The following is a 6,739-nucleotide window of genomic DNA, read 5'->3' as shown; positions in this document are numbered from 1 at the left end:
TGTGGAAACAAAGCCATACCTTTCCTGACCGGTAACACTGAAAATGTTTTAAACATTCGGAGAACACAAGTGAAAATGTTGCCTGTTCTGGTAATGTTTATTTTTAGTTTGCAGGGATGTTCTTAAAACGTTTTACTCTGGTTCCTTGAAAGCTTTCCTGGGAGGTTCCCAGAATGTAGTAAAAAATGATAGTAAATAGAACCACATGGGAACTTGTGTGGAATGTTCTGTGGAAATACTGAAATTACCACAGACAAACATTGTTTCTTAACGTTCTTGGAACAATTTGAGAACATATCTTTAAATAGAACCATACGTTTGAATTTATTTTTATTTAACCTTTATTTAACTTAGCAAGTCAGTTAAGACATTTGTTACAATGACAGCCTACCAAAAGGCTTCATGTGGAACGGGGGCTGGGATAAAAAAAAATATATATAGGACAAAACACACATCACGACAAGAGAGACGCCACAACACTACATAAAGAGAGACCTAAGACAACAACATAGCATGGCAGCAACACATGACAACACAACATGGTAGCAAAAACACATGACAACAACAACATGGTAGCAACACAACATCACAGCAGCACAAAACATGGTATAAACATTATTTGGCACAGACAACAGCACAAAGGCCAGAAGGTATAGACAACAATACATCACGTGAAGCAGCCACAACTGTCAGTAAGAGTGTCCATGGTTGAATCTTTGAATGAAGAGATGGAGATAAAACTGTCCAGTTTGAGGGAACTGAAAAGAGGAGCGACCCAGGGATGTGTGCTTTGAAGACCTTTAACAGAATGTGACTGGCAGAACGGGTGTTGTATGTGAAGGATGAGGGCTGCAGTAGGTATCTCAGATAGGGGGGAGTGAGACTTAAGAGGGTTTTAATAAATAAGCATCAGCCAGTGGGTCTTGCGACGGGTATACAGAGATGACTAGTTAAAACTTCTTAGGGCTGCAATCCCGTTAACGGGATTGATATGACAACAGCCAGTGAAAGTGTAGAGCGCCAAATTCAAACAACAGAAATCTCATAATTGAAATTCCTCAAACATGCATGTATCTTATACCATTTTAAAGGTAACCTTGTTGTTAATCCCACCACAGTGTCCGATTTCAAACAGGCTTTACAGAGAAAGCACCACAAACGATTATGTTAGGTCAGAGACACAGAAAAACAGCCAAAGAGAGGAGTCACAAAAAGCACAAATAGAGATAAAATGAATCACTAACCTTTGATGATCTTCATCAGATGACACTCATAGGACTTCATGTTACACAATACATGTATGTTTTGTTCGATAAAGTGCATATTTATATCAAAAAATCTCTGTATTCATTGGCGACATGTTCACTAGTTCCAAACACATCTGGTGATATTGCAGAGAGCCACATCATTTGACAGAAATACTCATTATAAATGTCAAGGAAAATACAATTGTTAGACATGGAAATATAGATACCCTTCTCCTTAATGCAACCGCTGTGTCAGATTTCAAAAAGGCTTTACGGAAAAAGCAAACCATTTAATAATCTGAGTACAGCTTTCAGACAACAAAGCAGCCAAAAACATATCCGCCATATTGGGTAGTCAACATTAGTCATAAATAGCATTATACATATTCATGCATTCCCAGGAATCCCAGTTCCACATTAAATGTTTGATTTGTTCGATAATGTACATCATTTTTGAGTTACTTTTGTTAGCACGTTTGGTAAACAAATCCAAAGTCATGAAGCGCGTTCCCCAGTTGCAGACGAAATGTCAAAAAGTTCCGTTACTGTCCGTAGAAACATGTCAAACAATGCATGGAATCAATCTTTAGGATGTTTTTAACATAAAACTTCAATAATATTTCAGAAAAGCAAAGGAACGCAGCTACCTCTCATGTGAAATGCGCATGACCAGCGCGTGACTGCTGGCAGACCTCTGACTCATTCCTCTCTCATTCGGTCCCACTTCACAGTAGAATCCTCAAACAAGTTTCTAAAGACGGTTGACATCTAGTGGAAGCCTTAGGAAGTGCAACCAATAACCAATATTCCACTGTGTATTCAATAGGGGCTGGGTTGAAAATCGACCAACCTCAGATTTCCCACTTCCTGTTTGGATTTCTTCTCAGGTTTCTGCCTGCCATACGAGTTCTGTTATACTCACAGACATCATTCAAACAGTTTTAGAAACTTCAGAGTGTTTTCTATCCAGTATGCATATGTTAGCAACTGGGACTGAGGAGCAGGCAGTTTACTCTGGTCACCTTTCATCCAAGCTACTCAATACTGCCCTTGCAGCCATAAGAAGTTAACAGAGGAGTATTGAGTGCAGTGATGTGTCCTATAAGGAGCATTTGTGGCAAATCTGATGGCCAAATGGTAAAGAGCATCCAGCTGCTCGATAGCACCCTTACCTGCCGATCTATAAATTACGTCTCCGTAGTCTAGCATGGTTAGGATGGTCATCTGAATCAGGGTTCCTTTGGCAGCTGGGTGATTACAATAGAGGAAACCGAGTCTAGATTTAACCTTACCCTGCAATTTTGATATGTGCTGAGAGAAGGACAGTGTACCATCTAGCCATAGTCCCAAGTACTTGTATGAGGTGACTACCTCAAGCTCTAAACCCTCAGAGGTAGTAATCACACTGGCGGGGAAAGGGGATTTCTTCTTGCCAAACCACATGACCTTTGTTTTGGAGGTTTTCAGAACAAGGTTAAGGGCAGAGACACTAAGAAATCTTTGTTGTAGAGCGTTTAACACAAAATCTGGGGAGAGGCCAGAGACACCAATAATCCTTATCTGGCACACAAGAATGGTATGGTCTACCATATCAAAAGCTTTGGCCAAATACAAATAGCAGCACCACATTGCTCAGAATCAAGGGCAATGGTGACATCATTTAGGACATTTAAGGTTGCAGTGACACATCCATAACCTGTTTGGAAACCAGATTACATACCAGAGAGAATACTATAGACATCAATAAAGCCAGTTAGTTGATTATTGACAGGTTTTTCCAACACTTTTGATAAACATGGCAAAATAGAACAGTTAGGATCGGCCTGATCTCCCCCTTTAAATAAAGGCTGCCTTCCAAGCAATGGGAACCTCTCCGGAGAGGAACGACAGGTTAAAAAGGTCAGAGATAGGCTTGGCGATAGGTACTGCAACCTTAAAGAAGAAAGGATCTAAACCATCTGACTCAGATTATCTTTTGGGGTGAAGTTTAAGGAGCTCCTTTAGCACCTCAGACTCAGTGACTGCCTGCAGGGAGAAACTTTGTAGCGGGGCAGGGGGAAAAGAGGGAGGAGCATCAGGGCTAGTCGCATTAGAAGGGGTGGGAGATGAGGTCGGGCAATGAGGCATGGCTGAGTCAAATAGGAGTCCTGACTTAATGGTGGTGATTAAAAAGTGAACCTGTAAGAAACGTTATGCTGACGTACTGAAATTCCCACAGAATAACATTGATTCCTTAGCATTTTCTGAACTATCTGAAAACATTCCCAAAGCCAAACCAGTTGTAGAACATTCCTAGAACATTACCGAACACACCTTGATATCTTTGTTTGGGTCGTACAGGGCTAGCATGGGTGTGGTTGTCAGATCCTCCTTCAGCACTTTGAAGGCTCTAACTTTTTTTTCTTTGAGAGTAGGTCTCTGAGAGGTTTGTCCTTGTCTGATATTGAGGGATGAACTTTCCCAGTTGGTTCACCAGTCCTAGAAAACTCTGCAGCTCACTGACATTGGATGGCTCTGCCATCTCCTTGACAGCCTCTGTCTTTGTCGGGTCAAGCTGTACTCCTTTGTCCAAGATAATGTCGCCCAGGAACTTCACTTCCTCCTTTGACCAATCACACTTGTCCATGTTCAGAGTTATGCGGCATGAAGTCTTGCATCGTGCTCTTCCTGTGTTTGGCCCCAGACCAACACATCACCCATGTGACAGACCACACCTTCCAAGACTTCAGTGATCTCTGTCACCATTCTGTTCTGGAAGTGTTCAGGTTCTGAAAACATGCCAAAAAGAAGAACGGTTGAAGTAGTAATGTCCGAAAAGTGTGATGAAGGTTGTTAGCTTAACCGACTCCTTGGCTAGCGGGATCTGCCAGAAGCCCATGTTCGCATCTCTACACACTGATTCATTGAGACTGGTGTAATAGACACATATCCGCACGTCCCCATTCTTCTTTGGGACAACCACCAAGCCGGCGCACCAGTCTGTGGGCTCCTCCACTCTGGTGACAACCTTGAACCCTTGCATGCACTCTAGCTCTTTCTTGACATTTGGCAGCAATGTCAGAGGAATCCGTTGTGGAGTGTGGAATGAGTAGGGCTCTGCGCTGGGTTTCAGCGTGGTAGTATATGGTTGTTGTGCTGTGCCAAAACTGCTGCACAGCTTTGGATAGCTTTCTTTCAGTGTCTGTAAATCAATGCTGTCAAGTCGAGCAACTAGCTCAAGCTTTGTGATAGCTGGAATGCCTAGTAAAGCTGTGTGTAGATCTCTGATGACATCATACACGTCCTCCAGTGTCTATTTTTCTCCCTTTAGTAGAACCACACTTGCGACGCCGATCACGTCCAACAGCGCTCTTCCTGGTGCTAGCAGAAGTTTTGTAGGTTTTTGCCAAGCTGGCTTGCTGGTTCCTGCAAAACTGTGACTGAACAAATTGTCTGGGATAAGAGTCACATCGGCAACATCTATTTTGATTTTCACATTTTTGTCCATCACTTGAATGTCAGTCATCTCCTGCTGTTATTGTTCCAAGGAAAATGCTATCATCCTCTTCTTGAACCTCATTTATGGCTCTTGATGACGTACACACGTTGGTAATGTCTCTTTTTCCCACAGGAGTGACACACTACAACATTAGCTGCACACTGTGCTCTTGGATGTGCAGCTGCACAGTTGCGACGCCTTGACTGTATTTTGTCATTATCATTTATATGGCTAGCTTTCTCATGTTTCCAAGGGCTGCCTTTCTGCATAACTATATCCACTGAGCATGCCTCTTTTGTTCTTACTGTGTCACCTCGCAGGCAACTTTGCTGCTTTTTCACTTCTTCAGTTTGCCTTGCCATCTCAATGGCTCTCTCTAGCATGAGATCTAGCATGAGATCTTTATCTACGTAGGGCTATTGCAAGAAACTACATAAGAAACATTTTCAATTAATATCCATTATTGCTTTATTGGACTGTTTTAAATGTGAATTATTTGGTCCAGACAAGGGCATTTCCATGCATAGAGCCGACATGAAAATGAATAATATTGAAATTATTTAGAAAATCCCCCCCACCCCCAAAATAATCCCTTCTAAAATTCCCCTAAAAGTACACTTTAAGCTCAAATAATGCAACAAAATACATTTTCTTCAACTGTAAAAACAAGTTTTCCCTGCCAGACAAGGAATGTCCCGACTTTCAAGAATCTCTTGGCTAATTTTCTGCTATTCAACGCCTTGCGGGGGCTGCGGAGGTATGTGCTAGGCCAGTGCTCGAAGACTGTTGAAGACAAACGCAGAAAGTTACACATATGCGCGCTGCACTGTCAAACGAAGCACAACACTGGAAATCTATTCGCATCCACACAAACTAGTCCAGGCATCGTTCTTTGACGAACACAGTAGGTTGTATATTGAATTCAATATAAGAAAACAGAGAGAGGAAGAGAGAGAGCCTGCCAGTTCCTTAATGTAGCCATTGGCTGTATTGTACAGCCAACACATGAAGGAACTGGCAGTCTCTTGCTCTCCTCTCTATCTGTTTTATTCTATTGAATTATATGTAGCCTAATATTTAAACACTTAGCTAAGTGGGCAGGGAGGAACACTTGACATGTACTAATTTGAAATATGCAGTTATAAGGTATTATATGAGCCAATGGTCAAGGCATTTATTCAGTGATTTTCTCCTTTGTCTAATATATGTGTTTATTCATTCACAACCAGGATAGTAAAACTTTATTTAAAGTGTTCGTCATAAAACATTTATAATGCAATTTATAAATTGTATGTTCACACTTTATTAATCATTACTCCCACATTAATAAACCATTTAGTAATCATTAGTAAAGTATTTTTGCAGTCCCTAATCTAATGTGAGCGCTGTCTATACTTTTGATTGACCAGTGTAATTTCTCACAAAAAGATGGGCATGCCATTGGTAGATATTCCTGCAGTGCCTGATTAAAGAACAAGCACACAACACAGGATGTTTAAGGAAATATACACTTGTGAATAACCAGCAGAGAGAGAGAGAGAGACACACACACTGACACATGTACAGGCAGTTTATTGCTATTTTGGCTGTATATTAAATAGACCAGTTAGGTGCAGTGAAATGTGTTGTTTTACAATACTTTTACAAACTGTTTGCTCACCATTTATTAATCCAATTCCACAAATTAACTTTTAACAATGCACACCTGTTAATTGAAATGCATTCCAGGTGACTACCTCATGAAGCTGGTTGAGAGAATGCCAAGAGTGTGTAAAGTTGTCATCAAGGCAATGGGTGGCTGTTTGAAGAATCTCAAATATTAATATATATTTTGATTTGTTTAACACTTTTTTGGTTACTACGTGATTCAATGTGTGTTATTCCATTGTTTTGATGTCTTCACTTTTATTCTATAATGTAGAAAATAGTAAAAACCCCTGAATGAGTAGGTATTCCAAAACGTTTGACCGGTTGTGTATTTAATATTAATTAAACCTTAGGATGGGGGGGGGGA

This window comes from Oncorhynchus clarkii, chromosome 4 (assembly GCF_045791955.1).
Source record: "Oncorhynchus clarkii lewisi isolate Uvic-CL-2024 chromosome 4, UVic_Ocla_1.0, whole genome shotgun sequence".
In the NCBI taxonomy this organism is placed as follows: domain Eukaryota; kingdom Metazoa; phylum Chordata; class Actinopteri; order Salmoniformes; family Salmonidae; genus Oncorhynchus; species Oncorhynchus clarkii.
The sequence above is the reverse complement of the archived record's forward strand: the minus strand, read 5'-3'. Positions refer to the sequence as shown.